Consider the following 16,095-nt stretch of genomic DNA (forward strand, 5'->3'; position numbering starts at 1 on the left):
GCCAAGCGTATGCTTTCGTGGCGTGCTGATCAATAAGTCTACAGAAAAAGCGGGAAGCAAAGCTGCCGTTGCAGCTTTAGCGGGCAACGGCATTCCATCATTGCTCTCCTCACCCCGGCTTAAGCGGCAAAAGGTTTTCTTGTGACGTTGTGCTAGTAATCTCTTCTTGTGCCGCTGCCGCTTGATCTCACGGATATCACACTAATTAACCGATCTGCTTTTCGTTTAAATAAACAGGCCACGAGCTTTGTTAGTGGAGTTTACTACTCCCTACTGCTCTAAATAGTAAATACTGGTTCCAGATTTAGGTAAAATATAGTCTAAAATATGTCTAAATTCTCTAAACTTATAATAAGTAGGTTAGTTTGATTCGCAACATTTTTAGAACATAGAAAAAGAAAAGAAAAACATATGATTGTAATGGCATGTCCTTTCTAATCCTAGGATTAGGAAACTACATGATTTTAAATCCACGATCATCGGAATAGAAACTATTGCATAGAAAAACCAAAAGAATTGTAAAAGGAGGTTGGAGTGAAGGAAATTTTAAAACATAGCGCAAATGAATCTTCTGTAGAAATTTTAAAGGATTGCAATCCTGTGAATCAAACAACATTTGGAGAAAAAATTCCTATGGATCCAAATCCTCCCAAAATCCTACACAATTCCTTTGAATCAAACAAACCTTTAGTGCCAGAGGATTATTAGGGCATGTACAATGGGGTGATGTCAGCCTTTTCTTAAAGCAAGGGGGCCCTCAAACAAATGAGGGGGAAATGTAAATCACTTCGGTGAGGATGTAGATCGGTGGCTTCTCCTTCGAATCTCCAAAGATCAAGAGCTTTGGTTGGGGGAGGAAGGAGATCTTGCAAATCTTGTGTTCTTGAGGTGGCTCTAATGGTGGTGAAGCTTGGCAGATATTTCTTGCAATGATTGAGCAAAGGAGGAAGGAAGAAGAAGAGGGGTATAAATACCCCTCCCCAAAATCCAGCCGTTGGGGCTTCCGGGGGCCGGATATTCCGGCCTAAGTAGGGGCCGGATAATCCGCCCCCCCCCCCCGGATAATCCGGGTTCCGGTACAAAACCGGGACAATGTCCGGCTGATACGTCTCCAACGTATCGATAATTTCTTATGTTCCATGCTACTTTATTGATGATACCTACATGTTTTATGCACATTATATGTCATATTTATGCATTTTCTGGAACTAACCTATTAACAAGATGCCGAAGAGCCAGTTGCTGTTTTCTGCTGTTTTTGGTTTCAGAAATCCTAGTAAAGAAATATTCTCGGAATTGGACGAAACTTTCGCCCAGGGTCCTATTTTTGCTCGAAGCTTCCGTAAGACCGAAGACCTAACGAAGTGGGGCCACGAGGAGGCCAGGGGGTGGCCGGCGCGGCCTGTGCCCCGGCCGCGCCGACCTATCCCCCGGGCCCCTCGTGTGGCCCCCGCGTTGACCCTCCGCCTACTTAAAGCTTCCGTCGCGAAACCCCAGCATCGAGAGCCACGAAACCGAAAACCTAACAGAGACGCCGCCGCCGCGAAGCCCATCACGGGGCATTCTGGAGATCGCCTCCGGCACCCTGCCGGAGAGGGGATTCATCTCCCGGAGGACTCTACACCGCCATGGTCGCCTCCGGAGTGATGAGTGAGTAGTCCACCCCTGGACCATGGGTCCATAGCAGTAGCTAGATGGTCGTCTTCTCCTTGTTGTGCTTAATTGTTGGATCTTGTGAGCTGCCTAACATGATCAAGATCATCTATATGTAATTCTATATGTTGTGTTTGTCGGGATCCGATGGATAGAGAGTACTATGATTATGGTGATTATCAATCTATTGTTCATGTGTTGTTTATGATCTTGCATGCTCTCCGTTATTAGTAGAGGCTCTGGCCAAGTTTTTACTCTTAACTCCAAGAGGGAGTATTTATGCTCGATAGTGGGTTCATGCCTCCATTGAATCTGGGACAGTGACAGAAAGTTCTAAGGTTGTGGATGTGCTGTTGCCACTAGGGATAAAACATTGATGCTATGTCTAAGGATGTAGTTATTGATTACATTACGCACCATACTTAATGCAATTGTCTGTTGCTTTGCAACTTAATACCGGAGGGGGTTCGGATGATAACCTCGAAGGTGGACTTTTTAGGCATAGATGCGGTTGGATGGCGGTCTATGTACTTTGTCGTAATGCCCAATTAAATCTCACTATATTTATCATATCATGTATATGCATTGTTATGCCTTTCTCTATTTGTCAATTGCCCGACTGTAATTTGTTCACCCAACATGCTTTTATCTTATGGGAGAGACACCTCTAGTGAACTGTGGACCCCGGTCCTATTCTTTACATAGCATACAATCTACTGCAATTGTGTTTACTGTTTTCTTTGCAAACATCTTCCACTCGATACGTTTAATCCTTTGTTACAGCAAGCCGGTGAGATTGACAACCTCACTGTTTCGTTGGGGCAAAGTACTTTGGTTGTGTTGTGCAGGTTCCGCGTTGGCGCCGGAATCCCTGGTGTTGCGCCGCATCACATTTCGCGACCATCAACCTTCAACGTGCTTCTTGGCTCCTCCTGGTTCGATTAAACCTTGGTTTCTTTCTGAGGGAAAACTTGCTACTGTGCGCATCATACCTTCCTCTTGGGGTTCCCAACGAACGTGTGAGTTACACGCCATCAAGCTCTTTTTCTGGCGCCGTTGCCGGGGAGATCAAGACACGCCGCAAGGGGAGTCTCCACTTCTCAATCTCTTTACTTTGTTTTTGTCTTGCTTTATTTTATTTACTACTTTGTTTGCTGCACTAAATCAAAATACAAAAAAATTAGTTGCTAGTTTTACTTTATTTACTGTCTTGCTCTCTATATCGAAAACACAAAAAAATTAGTTACTTGCATTTATTTTATCTAGTTTCTTTTATTTACCGTTGCTAAAATGAATACTCCTGAAAATACTAAGTTGTGTGACTTCACAAATGCAAATAATAATGATTTCCTATGCACACCTATTGCTCCACCTGCTACTACAGCAGAATTCTTTGAAATTAAACCTGCTTTACTAAATCTTGTCATGAGATCTCAATTTTCTGGTGTTAGTTCTGATGATGCTGCTGCCCATCTCAATAATTTTGTTGAACTTTGTGAAATGCAAAAGTATAAAGATGTAGATGGTGATATTATTAAATTGAAAGTGTTTCCTTTCTCATTAAGAGGAAGAGCTAAAGATTGGTTGATATCTTTGCCTAAGAATAGTATTGATTCATGGACTAAATGCAAGGATGCTTTTATTGGTAGATATTATCCTCCCGCTAAAATTATATCTTTGAGAAGTAGCATAATGAATTTTAAACAATTAGATACTGAACATGTTGCTCAAGCATGGGAGAGAATGAAAACTTTGGTAAAGAATTGCCCAACCCATGGACTGACTACTTGGATGATCATCCAAACCTTCTATGCAGGACTAAATTTTTCTTCGCGGAATTTATTGGATTCAGCTGCTGGAGGTACTTTTATGTCCATCACATTGGGGGCGGCTACAAAACTTCTTGATGATATGATGATAAATTACTCTGAATGGCACACGGAAAGAGCTCCACAAGGTAAGAAGGTAAATTATGTTGAAGAAACCTCTTCCTTGAGTGATAAGATTGATGTGATTATTGATACGTCTCCAACGTATCGATAATTTCTTATGTTCCATGCTACTTTATTGATGATACCTACATGTTTTATGCACACTTTATGTCATATTTATGCATTTTCTGGAACTAACCTATTAACAAGATGCCGAAGTGCCAGTTCCTGTTTTCTGCTGTTTTTGGTTTCAGAAATCCTAGTAACGAAATATTCTCGGAATTGGACGAAATCACCGCCCAGGTTCCTATTTTTCCACGAAGCTTCCAGAACACTCGAGAGCTGCCAGAGATGGGCCCTGTGGGCCCCAGGTGACATGGTGGCGCGGCCCAGGCCCTGGCCGCGCCACCCTATGGTCTCGTCGCCTCGTTGACCCTCCTGCGCCGCCTCTTCGCCTATTTAAAGCCCCTGCATCGAAAACCCTTACGGAGGAAGCCACGGTACGGAAAACCTTACAGAGCCGCCGCCATCGCGAAGCCAAGATCTGGGGGACAGGAGTCTCTGTTCCGGCACCCTGCCGGAGCGGGGAAGTGCCCCCGGAAGGCTCCTCCATCGACACCGCTGCCATCTCCACCGCCATCTTCATCACCGCTGTTGCTCCCATGAGGAGGGAGTAGTTCTCCATCGAGGCTCGGGGCTGTACCGGTAGCTATGTGGTTAATCTCTCTCCTATGTACCTCAATACAATGATCTCATGAGCTGCTTTACATGATTGAGATTCATATGAGTTTTGTATCACTACTATCTATGTGCTACTCTAGCAAAGTTATTAAAGTAGTTCTATTCCTCCTGCACGTGTGTAAAGGTGACAGTGCGTGCACCGTGTTAGTACTTGGTTTATGCTATGATCATGATCTCTTGTAGATTGCGAAGTTAACTATTGCTATGATAATATTGATGTGATCTATTCCTCCTACATATGCATGAAGGTGATAGTGTGCATGCTATGCTAGTACTTGGTTTAGTCGTTTTGATCTATCTTACACTTAAGGTTACTTAAACATGAGCATTATTGTGGAGCTTGTTAACTCCGGCATTGAGGGTTCGTGTAATCCTACGCAATGTGTTCATCATCCAACAAAAGTGTAGAGTATGCATTTATCTATTCTGTTATGTGATCAATGTTGAGAGTGTCCACTAGTGAAAGTGTAATCCCTAGGCCTTGTTCCTAAATACTGCTGAGTTACTACTGCTTGTTTACTGTTTTACTGTGTTACTACTGCTGCAATACTACCACCATCAACTACACGCCAGCAAGCTATTTTCTGGCACCGTTGCTACTACTCATATTTATTCATACCACCTGTATTTCACTATCTCTTCGCCGAACTAGTGCACCTATTTGGTGTGTTGGGGACACAAGAGACTTCTTGCTTTGTGGTTGCAGGGTTGCATGAGAGGGATATCTTTGACCTCTTCCTCCCTGAGTTCGATAAACCTTGGGTAATCCACTTAAGGGAAACTTGCTGCTGTTCTACAAACCTCTGCACTTGGAGGCCCAACACTGTCTACAGGAAAGGAGGGGGAACGTAGACATCAAGCACTTTTCTGGCGCCGTTGCCGGGGAGGGAAGGTAAACGGCACTCACACATTGGCAAGCCCGGCAACTAAGCACTTTTCCTCCCTCGTCAACTACGCGTCAAGCACTTTTCTGGCGCCGTTGCCGGGGAGGAAAGGTAAAAGGTACTCACACTCCGGATCTTGGCTACTAAGCTATTTCCCGGCGCCGTTGTAAGTACTCGAAGCTATTTCCTTTAGACTCTGCAATTGCGACATTTGGTTTCTTGTTTACACTAGTTAGGCTTAATGGAAGACAACAATAAAATGAGAGATCTTTATGAACTTTATCTTGAATTAGGACATGATGTGTTTGAAGAAAGAATTAAAAAACCCATGGAACTTTATATGCATGATAATGGGAATGTTATTACTATGAATGCTTTGAACACCATTGTTGCTAATGCTATGGAAAATTCTAAGCTTGGGGAAGCTGGCTTTGATGAGCATGATATTTTTAGTCCCCCAAGCATTGAGGAGAAAATTTACTTTGAAGATACTTTGCCTCCTATTTATGATGATTATAATGATAGTAGTCTTTTGTTACCACCTGTTATGGAGGATAAATTTGATTATGATTACAATATACCTCCTATATTTGATAGCTACTTTGTTGAATTTGCTCCCACTACAATTAATAAGAATGATTATGCTTATGTTGGGAGTAGTAATTATTTTATGCATGAGACTCATGATAAGAATACTTTATGTGATAGTTATATTGTTGAGTTTGCTCATGATGCTACTGAAAGTTATTATGAGAGAGGAAAATATGGTTGTAGAAATTTTCATGTTACTAAAACACCTCTCTATGTGCTGAAATTTTTGAAGCTACACTTGTTTTATCTTCCTATGCTTGTTACTTTGCTCTTCATGAACTTGTTTATTTACAAGATTCCTATGCATAGGAAGCATGTTAGACTTAAATGTGTTTTGAATTTGCCTCTTGATGCTCTCTTTTGCCTCAAATACTATTTCTTGCGAGTGCATCATTAAAACTGCTGAGCCCATCTTAATGGCTATAAAGAAAGAACTTCTTGGGAGATAACCCATGTGTTATTTTGCTACAGTACTTTGTTTTATATTTGAGTCTTGGAAGTTGTTTACTACTGTAGCAACCTCTCCTTATCTTAGTTTTATGTTTTGTTGTGCCAAGTAAAGTTTCTATGCTAAAGTTGATGTTATATTTGGGATCGCTGCGCAGAAACAGCATTGCTGTCTGTCACGAATCTGGGCACAGTCCTCTGTAGAAAATTCGAAAAAATCTGCCAATTTACGAGCGTGATCCTCAGATATGTACGCAACTTTCATTAGTTTTGAGTTTTTTCATTTGAGCAAGTCTGGTGCCATCTTAAAATTCGTCTTTACGGACTGTTCTGTTTTTGACAGATTCTGCCTTTTATTTCGCATTGCCGCTTTTGTTAAGTTGAATGAGTTTCTTTGTTTCATTAACTTTCAGAAGTTTTGAGCAATGTCCAGAAGTGTAAAGAATGATTGTGTCACCTCTGAACATGTGAAATTTTGATTATGCACTAACCCTCTAATGAGTTTGCTTGAAGTTTGGTGTGGCAGAAGTTTTCAAGGGTCAATAGAAGAGGGTGATATAATGTGATCGAGAAGAGTGAAAGGTCTAAGCTTGGGGATGCCCCGGTGGTTCATCCCTGCATATTTTAAGAAGACTCAAGCATCTAAGCTTGGGGATGCCCAAGGCATCCCCTTCTTCATCGACAACTTATCAGGTTTCTTCTAGTGAAACTATATTTTTATTCAGTCACATCCTATGTATTTTACTTGGAGCGTCTGTGTGTGCTTTTATTTTTGTTTTGTTATCTTAGTTCTCTGAATAAGTTCATCCTTGTTTGGGAGAGAGACACGCTCCGCTGGTTCGTATGAACACATGTGTTCTTAGCTCATAATATTCATGGCGAAGTTTCCTCTTCGTTAAATTGTTATATGGTTGGAATTGGAAAATGCTACATGTAGTAATTGGTAGAATGTCTTGGATAATGTGATACTTGGCAATTGTTGTGCTCATGATTAAGCTCTTGCATCATATGCTTTGCACCCATTAATGAAGAAATACATAGAGCTTGCTAAAATTTGATTTGCATAATTGGTCTCTCTAAGGTCTAGATAATTTCTAGTATTGAGTTTTGAACAACAAGGAAGACGGTGTAGAGTCTTATAATGTTTACAATATGTCTTTTATGTGAGTTTTGCTGCACCGGTTCATCCTTGTGTTTGTTTCAAATAAACCTTGCTAGCCTAAACCTTGTATCGAGAGGGAATACTTCTCATGCATCCAAAATACTTGAGCCAATATTCATGCCATTTGTGTCCACCATACCTACCTACTACATGGTATTTCTCCGCCATTCCAAAGTAAATTGCTTGAGTGCTACCTTTAAACAATTCAAAAGTTATTACCTCTTATTTGTGTCAATGTTTTATAGCTCATGAGGAAGTATGTGGTGTTTATCTTTCAATCTTGTTGGGCAACTTTCACTAATGGACTAGTGGCTTCATCCGCTTATCCAATAATTTTGCAAAAAGAGCTGGCAATGAGGTTCCCAGCCTCAATTAATTAACTTGCATTAATAATTCTCTTCGCATGTTTTGCTCTGATCTATCAGTAAGCAACTTAAATTTGCAAATAGACACTCCTCCATGGTATGTGAATGTTGGAAGGCACCCGAGGATTCGGTTAGCCATGGCTTGTGTAAGCAAAAGGTTGGGAGGAGTGTCATCCATAAATAAAGAAAAACTAAACTAAAGTACATGTGTAAACAAAAGAGAAGAGGGATGATCTACCTTGCTGGTAGAGATAACGTCCTTCATGGGAGCCGCTCTTGAAAGTCTGGTTGATAAGGTAGTTAGAGTGCCCACTACCATTCGTTGACAACAACAAACACCTCTCAAAACTTTACTTTTACGCTCTCTATATGTTTTCAAAATAAAAGCTCTAGCACAAATATAGCAATCGATGCTTTCCTCTTTGAAGGGCCATTCTTTTACTTTTTATTGTTGAGTCAGTTTACCTATCTCCTTCCACCTTAAGAAGCAAACACTTGTGTGAACTGTGCATTGATTCCTACATACTTGCATATTGCACTTGTTATATTACTTTATGTTGACAATATCCATGAGATATACATGTTATAAGTTGAAAGCAACCGCTGAAACTTCATCTTCCTTGTGTTGCTTCAATACCTTTACTTTGATTTATTGCTTTATGAGTTAACTCTTATGCAAGACTTATTGATGCTTGTCTTGAAGTACTATTCATGAAAAGTCTTTGCTATATGATTCATTTGTTTACTCATGTCATTACCTTTGCTTTGATCGCTGCATTCATCTCATATGCTTACAATAGTATGATCAAGGTTATGATGGCATGTCACTTAAGAAATTATCTTTGTTATCGTTTTACCTGCTCGGGACGAGCAGAACTAAGCTTGGGGATGCTGATACGTCTCCAACGTATCGATAATTTCTTATGTTCCATGCTACTTTATTGATGATACCTACATGTTTTATGCACACTTTATGTCATATTTATGCATTTTCTGGAACTAACCTATTAACAAGATGCCGAAGTGCCAGTTCCTGTTTTCTGCTGTTTTTGGTTTCAGAAATCCTAGTAACGAAATATTCTCGGAATTGGACGAAATCACCGCCCAGGTTCCTATTTTTCCACGAAGCTTCCAGAACACTCGAGAGCTGCCAGAGATGGGCCCTGTGGGCCCCAGGTGACATGGTGGCGCGGCCCAGGCCCTGGCCGCGCCACCCTATGGTCTCGTCGCCTCGTTGACCCTCCTGCGCCGCCTCTTCGCCTATTTAAAGCCCCTGCATCGAAAACCCTTACGGAGGAAGCCACGGTACGGAAAACCTTACAGAGCCGCCGCCATCGCGAAGCCAAGATCTGGGGGACAGGAGTCTCTGTTCCGGCACCCTGCCGGAGCGGGGAAGTGCCCCCGGAAGGCTCCTCCATCGACACCGCTGCCATCTCCACCGCCATCTTCATCACCGCTGTTGCTCCCATGAGGAGGGAGTAGTTCTCCATCGAGGCTCGGGGCTGTACCGGTAGCTATGTGGTTAATCTCTCTCCTATGTACCTCAATACAATGATCTCATGAGCTGCTTTACATGATTGAGATTCATATGAGTTTTGTATCACTACTATCTATGTGCTACTCTAGCAAAGTTATTAAAGTAGTTCTATTCCTCCTGCACGTGTGTAAAGGTGACAGTGCGTGCACCGTGTTAGTACTTGGTTTATGCTATGATCATGATCTCTTGTAGATTGCGAAGTTAACTATTGCTATGATAATATTGATGTGATCTATTCCTCCTACATATGCATGAAGGTGATAGTGTGCATGCTATGCTAGTACTTGGTTTAGTCGTTTTGATCTATCTTACACTTAAGGTTACTTAAACATGAGCATTATTGTGGAGCTTGTTAACTCCGGCATTGAGGGTTCGTGTAATCCTACGCAATGTGTTCATCATCCAACAAAAGTGTAGAGTATGCATTTATCTATTCTGTTATGTGATCAATGTTGAGAGTGTCCACTAGTGAAAGTGTAATCCCTAGGCCTTGTTCCTAAATACTGCTGAGTTACTACTGCTTGTTTACTGTTTTACTGTGTTACTACTGCTGCAATACTACCACCATCAACTACACGCCAGCAAGCTATTTTCTGGCACCGTTGCTACTACTCATATTTATTCATACCACCTGTATTTCACTATCTCTTCGCCGAACTAGTGCACCTATTTGGTGTGTTGGGGACACAAGAGACTTCTTGCTTTGTGGTTGCAGGGTTGCATGAGAGGGATATCTTTGACCTCTTCCTCCCTGAGTTCGATAAACCTTGGGTAATCCACTTAAGGGAAACTTGCTGCTGTTCTACAAACCTCTGCACTTGGAGGCCCAACACTGTCTACAGGAAAGGAGGGGGAACGTAGACATCAAGCACTTTTCTGGCGCCGTTGCCGGGGAGGGAAGGTAAACGGCACTCACACATTGGCAAGCCCGGCAACTAAGCACTTTTCCTCCCTCGTCAACTACGCGTCAAGCACTTTTCTATTATGTCTATGCTTGTGAATGGTAGATCTAATGTTGATCCAAATAATGTTCCTTTAGCTTCATTGGTTGCTCAAGAAGAAAATGTTGATGTGAATTTCATTAAAAATAATAATTTCAACAACAATGCTTATAGGAACAACTCTGGTAATAACTATAGGCCATATCCCTCTGCTAATGGTAATGGTTATGGTAATTCTTATGGGAATTCTTACAACAATAATAGGAGTGTACCCCCTGGTCTTGAAACCATGCTTAAAGAATTTATTAGTACACAAACTGCTTTTAACAAATCTGTTGAGGAAAAGCTCGATAAAATTGATATTATTGCTTCTAGAGTTGATAGGCTTGCCTCTGATGTTAATCTTTTAAAATTGAAAGTTATGCCTAATAATGATATTGATAATAAGATTACTACTACAGCAAATGCCATCCAAGTTAGAATTAATGAGAATATAAGATTAATGGCTGAATTGCGTGCTAGGTGGGATAGAGAAGAAAATGAAAAACTAGCTAAAGAGAATAATGTAGCTAAAGTTTGGACTATTACCACCACTAGTAATGCTAATTCTTCACATGTTGCTGCACCTCCTACTATCAATGGTAAAATAATTGGTGTTGGCAATGTTTCTACTCCTAGTGCAAAGCGAACAAAAGCCCTCGAAATTGCTAAAATCATTAAATCGCTTGTGATAAAACTGCTGAAATTTTTTCCAACCTTGGGAACAATGATTCCATTGCTATAGCTCATAATGATTTAGATTTTGATGATTGCCACATCTCTGAAGTTATAAAGTTCTTACAAAAACTTGCTAAAAGTCCTAATGCTAGTGCTATAAATTTAGCCTTTACAAAACATATTACAAATGCTCTCATAAAAGCTAGAGAAGAGAAACTAAAACTCGAAACTTCTATTCCTAGAAAGTTAGAAGATGGTTGGGAGCCCATCATTAAAATGAAATTCAATGACTTTGAATGTAATGCTTTATGTGATCTTGGTGCAAGTATTTCTGTTATGCCTAAAAAGATTTATGATATGCTTGACTTGCCACCATTGAAGAATTGTTATTTGGATGTTAATCTTGCCGATAATGTTAAAAAGAAACCTTTGGGGAGGATTGATAATGTGCATATTACGGTTAACAATAACCTTGTCCCCGTTGATTTTGTTGTCTTGGATATCGAATGCAATGCATCTTGTCCAATTGTATTGGGAAGACCTTTTCTTCGAACCGTTGGTGCTGTTATTGATATGAGGGAAGGTAATATTAAATATCAATTTCCTCTTAAGAAAGGTATGGAACACTTCCCTAGAAAGAGAATGAAGTTGCCTTTTGATTCTATTATTAGAACAAGCTATGATGTTGATTCTTCTACTCTCGATGTTACTTGATTTGCACTTTCTGCGCCTAGCTGAAAGGCGTTAAAGAAAAGCGCTTATGGGAGACAACCCATGTTTTTACCTACAGCAATTTTTTGTTTTTTTGAGTCTTGGAAGTTGTTTACTACTGTAGCAACCTCTCCTTATCATGTTTTTGTGCCAAGTAAAGTTTCTATGTCAAAGTTGATGTTATATTTGGGATCGCTGCGCAGAAACAGCATTGCTGTCTGTCACGAATCTGGGCACAATTCTCTGTAGAAAATTCGAAAAAATCTGCCAATTTACGAGCGTGATCCTCAGATATGTACGCAACTTTCATTAGTTTTGAGTTTTTCCATTTGAGCAAGTCTGGTGCCATCTCTAAATTCGTCTTTACGGACTGTTCTGTTTTTGACAGATTCTGTCTTTTATTTCGCATTGCCTCTTTTGCTATGTTGGATTTATTTCTTTGATCCATTAATGTCCAGTAGCATTATGCAATGTCCAGAAGTGAAAATAATGATTGTGTCACCTCTGAATGAGTGAATTATTAATGATGCACTAACCCTCTAATGAGTTTGCTTGAAGTTTGGTGTGAAGGAAGTTTTCAAGGGTCAAGAGAGGAGAATGATATACTATGATCAAGAGGAGTGAAAGCTCTAAGCTTGGGGATGCCCCCGTGGTTCACCCCTGCATATTTTAAGAAGACTCAAGCGTCTAAGCTTGGGGATGCCCAAGGTATCCCCTTCTTCATCGACAACATCATCAGGTTCCTCCCCTGAAACTATATTTTTATTCAATCACATCTTGTGTTCTTTACTTGGAGCGTCGTTTTGTTTTCGTTTTTGTTTTTGTTTTAATAAGATGGATCCTAGCATTCACTTTGTGGGAGAGAGACACGCTCCTCTGTTGCATATGGACACATGTGTCCTTAGGCTTTACTCATAATGTTCAAGGCGAAGTTTCTTCTTCGTTAAATTGTTATATGGTTGGAATTGGAAAATGCTACATGTAGTAATTCTAAAATGTCTTGGATAATGTGATACTTGGCAATTGTTATGCTCATGTTTAAGCTCTTGCATCATATGCTTTGCACCCATTAATGAAGAAATGCATAGAGCTTGCTAAAATTTGATTTGCATATTTGGTTTCTCTAAGGTCTAGATAATATCTAGTATTGAGTTTTGAACAACAAGGAAGACGGTGTAGAGTCTTATAATGTTTACAATATGTCTTTTATGTGAGTTTTGCTGCACTTGTTCATCCTTGAGTTTGCTTCAAATAACCTTGCTAGCCTAAACCTTGTATCGAGAGGGAATACTTCTCATGCATCCAAAATACTTGAGCCAACTACTATGCCATTTGTGTCCACCATACCTACCTACTACATGGTATTTCTCCGCCATTCCAAAGTAAATTGCTTGAGTGCTACCTTTAAAGTTCCATCATTCACCTTTGCAATATATAGCTCATGGGACAAAATAGCCTTAAAAACTATCGTAGTATTGAATATGTACTTATGCACCTTATATTTTATTAAGTTGCCTGTTGTGCGATAACCATGCTTCTGGGGAACGCCATCAACTATTGTTGAATATCATGTGAGTTGCTATGCATGTCCGTCTTGTCTGAAGGTCTATCATTTTGGTGGTTGGAGCATGCAAAATTGTTAGAGAAGAACATTGGGCCGCTAACTAAAGCCATGAACCATGGTGGAAGTTTCAGTTTTGGACATATATCCTCAATCTCATATGAGAACAATAATCATTGCTACATGCTTATGCATTTAAGAGGAGTCCATTATCTGTTGTCCATGTTGTCCCGGTATGGATGTCTAAGTTGAGAATAATCAAAAGCGAGAAATCCGAAATGCGAGCATTCTCCTTAGACCTTTGTACATGCGGCATGGAGGTACCCCTTTGTGACACTTGGTTGAAACATGGCATGTGAAGACCCGGTAGTCCAAGTTAAGTAGGACGAGGTGCGGGCACTATTAGTATACTATGCGTGAGGCTTGCAACTTGTAAGATATAATTTTCATAACTCATATGCTTTATTACTACCGTTGACAAAATTGTTTCATGTTTTCAAAATAAAAGCTCTAGCACAAATACAGCAATCGATGCTTTCCTCATTGAAGGACCATTCTTTTACTTTTATTGTTGAGTCAGTTTACCTATCTCCTTCCACCTTAAGAAGCAAACACTTGTGTGAACTGTGCATTGATTCCTACATACTTGCATATTGCACTTGTTATATTACTTTATGTTGACAATATCCATGAGATATACATGTTATAAGTTGAAAGAAACCGCTGAAACTTAATCTTCCTATGTGTTGCTTCAACACCTTTACTTTGATTTATTGCTTTATGAGTTAACTCTTATGCAAGACTTATTGATGCTTGTCTTGAAGTACTATTCATGAAAAGTCTTTGCTTTATGATTCAGTTGTTTACTCATGTCATTACCTTTGCTTTGATCGCTGCATTCATTACATATGTTTACAAATAGTATGATCAAGATTATGATGGCATGTCACTTCGTAAATTATCTTTGTTATCGTTTTACCGCTCGGGACGAGCGTAACTAAGCTTGGGGATGCTGATACGTCTCCACCGTATCGATAATTTCTTATGTTCCATGCTACTTTCTTGCTGAGCCCTACATGATTTATGCCCATTATATGTCATATTTATGCATTTTCTGGAACTAACCTATTAACAAGAGGCCGAAGAGCCGCTTGTCAAGTTTCTGCTGTTTTTGGTTTCAGAAATCCTAGTAAAGAAATATTCTCGGAATTGGACGAAACTTTCGCCCAGGGTCCTATTTTTGCACGAAGCTTCCAGAAGACCGAAGACCTAACGAAGTGGGGCCACGAGGAGGCCAGGGGGGTGGCCGGCGCGGCCTGTGCCCCGGCCGCGCCGACCTATCCCCCGGGCCCCTCGTGTGGCCCCCGCGTTGACCCTCCGCCTACTTAAAGCTTCCGTCGCGAAACCCCCGCACCGAGAGCCACGATACGGAAAACCTTACAGAGACGCGCCGCCGCGAATCCCATCTCTGGGATTCTGAGATCGCCTCCGGCACCTGCCGGAGAGGGGATTCATCTCCCGGAGGACTCTACACCGCCATGGTCGCCTCCGGAGTGATGAGTGAGTAGTCCACCCCTGGACCATGGGTCCATAGCAGTAGCTAGATGGTCGTCTTCTCCTTGTTGTGCTTAATTGTTGGATCTTGTGAGCTGCCTAACATGATCAAGATCATCTATATGTAATTCTATATGTTGTGTTTGTCGGGATCCGATGGATAGAGAGTACTATGATTATGGTGATTATCAATCTATTGTTCATGTGTTGTTTATGATCTTGCATGCTCTCCGTTATTAGTAGAGGCTCGGCCAAGTTTTTACTCTTAACTCCATGAGGGAGTATTTATGCTCGATTGTGGGTTCATGCCTCCATTGAATCTGGGACAGTGACAGAAAGTTCTAAGGTTGTGGATGTGCTGTTGCCACTAGGGATAAAACATTGATGCTATGTCTAAGGATGTAGTTATTGATTACATTACGCACCATACTTAATGCAATTGTCTGTTGCTTTGCAACTTAATACTGGAGGGGGTTCGGATGATAACCTGAAGGTGGACTTTTTAGGCATAGATGCAGTTGGATGGCGGTCTATGTACTTTGTCGTAATGCCCAATTAAATCTCACTATATTTATCATATCATGTATATGCATTGTTATGCCTTTCTCTATTTGTCAATTGCCCGACTGTAATTTGTTCACCCAACATGCTTTTATCTTATGGGAGAGACACCTCTAGTGAACTGTGGACCCCGGTCCTATTCTTTACATAGCATACAATCTACTGCAATTGTGTTTACTGTTTTCTTTGCAAACATCTTCCACTCGATACGTTTAATCCTTTGTTACAGCAAGCCGGTGAGATTGACAACCTCACTGTTTCGTTGGGGCAAAGTACTTTGGTTGTGTTGTGCAGGTTCCGCGTTGGCGCCGGAATCCCTGGTGTTGCGCCGCATCACATTTCGCGACCATCAACCTTCAACGTGCTTCTTGGCTCCTCCTGGTTCGATTAAACCTTGGTTTCTTTCTGAGGGAAAACTTGCTACTGTGCGCATCATACCTTCCTCTTGGGGTTCCCAACGAACGTGTGAGTTACACGCCATCACCGGCCAAATGTCCGGCCACACACCAGACTTGCTTTTCTTCAGGTCCTTAGCCATTTTCGAGGGGGCCGGATATTTCCGAAATGTTCGGCCCGGATAATCCGGCCCTGGGACAAAACCAGGACAATATCCGGGCAAATGTCCGGCCCTTGTACTGAGCTGCCAAACCTCCAGTCCTTAGCCATTTTCGAGGGGGCCGGATATTTCCGAAATGTCCGGCCCGGATAATCCGGCCCTGGGACAAAACCAGGACAATAT

This window comes from Lolium perenne, chromosome 5 (genome assembly GCF_019359855.2).
Source record: "Lolium perenne isolate Kyuss_39 chromosome 5, Kyuss_2.0, whole genome shotgun sequence".
Lineage (NCBI taxonomy): Eukaryota > Viridiplantae > Streptophyta > Magnoliopsida > Poales > Poaceae > Lolium > Lolium perenne.